The sequence below is a fragment of the Elephantulus edwardii genome, unplaced genomic scaffold (assembly GCF_000299155.1).
Source record: "Elephantulus edwardii isolate Elephantulus edwardi_28Jun2011 unplaced genomic scaffold, EleEdw1.0 scaffold00245, whole genome shotgun sequence".
In the NCBI taxonomy this organism is placed as follows: Eukaryota; Metazoa; Chordata; class Mammalia; order Macroscelidea; family Macroscelididae; genus Elephantulus; species Elephantulus edwardii.
In genome coordinates this window covers 2,712,689-2,714,703 of record NW_006399995.1, presented here as the reverse complement: position 1 = coordinate 2,714,703, position 2,015 = coordinate 2,712,689, and positions in this window count along the sequence as shown.

The following is a 2,015-nucleotide window of genomic DNA, read 5'->3' as shown; positions in this document are numbered from 1 at the left end:
TAATCGGGATGGGTGTGTCAGAGGCGGTGCGGTTGGCGCAGGATAGAGCAGGGTTTAGGGCTGTTGTGCATAGGGTCGCTATGATTCGGAAACGACTCGACTGCACATAACAACAACAACAACAATATTCCAAGTAGTGGAATAGCTGGAATTTCTGTGTTCAGCTTTTTGAGGAAGTACCAAATGACCTTCCAGAATGGTTGTACCATTTTATAATCCCAACAACAATGTATGAGTTTCTTTATCACCACAGCCTCTCCAAGATTTACTACTTGCTGCCCTATCCAACCACAAACAAATGGATTGAGAAATTATGGTACATTCACACAGTGGAATACTATGCAACATGCAGGAGAAATGATTTTTTTAAATTATTGCCTAACTTGGGAGGCACTAGAGAGCATTATGCTGAATGAACTCAGTCCCACAAGGACAAATATAGTATAAGACCATTATAGCAGAATAAGCATTAGGATCCAAGGGGTAGGGGAGGGTGGATGCAGAGGGATGAGGATGTGCAGGAGTAGAGGGTATTAATCATGGGGCTGTACAATTTGATGGGTGCGGGCCAGGGGAGTTGATGGAAATTGGAAGAATCTGTTCTGGAAAACGATGTATTCGAAATTTGTAAGTGAAGTAGTCTAGTAATAGAAAAGATACTTTTAAAAAATAAAAGAAAAAGAAAAGCTGTTGTTAAATTAGTTCCTACTCACAGACTAGTGGTAAGAAATTTTGCTGCAATCCCAAAGGTACTTGGTTCAAATACACCAACTTCTTCTTGGGAGAATGGGCAATTTCCTCCTGTGTGATTAATTGCCTCTGAAAACCCACTGCAGGGTCAGCTATTGGTCGACTCAGACTTCACAATGTAAAACAACAACAACAACAACAACAACGATGTAAGCCTATTGTTCAATACGTTACCCAATTGTGCCTCATTCTAGAACTCTCAGTTGTGCTTAAACCTAATGTTCCTGTTATTCTATCAACCCATCTTGGCTGAGAGTCTTCACACTGACTCTATTTTTCAGCATAATGTTCTTCAGGACTGACCCCTACAAAGTATATGAGACAAGGTCTCAATATCTTTGCTTCTAAGAAGAGTTCTAGATACATGTCTTCCAAGAAAGATTTGTTTGTTCTTTTGACAGTCTTGTGGGATAGTATTCTTTGTCAACACCACAATTCAAAGATACCAATTTTTGTTTGGTTTTCCCTTTTTATTGTCCAACTTTCACATGCATTTGAAGCAATCAAAAACTCCATAGTTTGAGTCATGTGTACATTAGTCTTTAAAGTAACATCCTTACTTTTCATCTAGTTAAGCAGGTCCTTCTTGTTGTTGTTGTTGTTGACTGCCATTGACCCACGCATGACTAATAGTGACTCTGAACAAAAGATCTGAAGCCTTTCTATAACTATCATAATTTCTCCAAGTTCATAGAGTTTTCAGAGGCATATGGTTTAGGAAATGGATGCCGCTCCTGTTTCCAAACCTGTTTTACACTGGGAGCTCCACCAAATACTGTCCACTAAGGGTAACCATTATGGCATTCGACATCCCAATGACACAAGGTTCAAAATCACAGCAATCTCAGGTTACCTCAGTACAGCATATTGACAGAAGAGTGCTGCACAATTTAGAAGAATGTTCCTCTAAAAGGGGGGCCCAACCTACTTTTAAATACAAGGGCCCTCCCTCCAGGAGCTCTTTTTGACTCTAACCAAGAGCCTTAAATAAAAAAATCAGCCTAACATTCCATAAGATCCTCAACCAAAACAAGAGTGCCTATCTCTCAGAGTTCAGCAGTGTGTCACACAGTCTCCAAGCAGGTCCTCAGTAGCAGATTTACCATGGGCACTATTGTAGATCAATGTAAAAAGACATTATTTTACAACTTTGGTGTATTTACCATTTATCATGATAGTACTTATTGGTCCTGTTATGAGGATATTGTTTTCAAGGATTCTGAGGCTCTGTCTAACTTACTTCGGACATGTAGTGAGGAGAGACC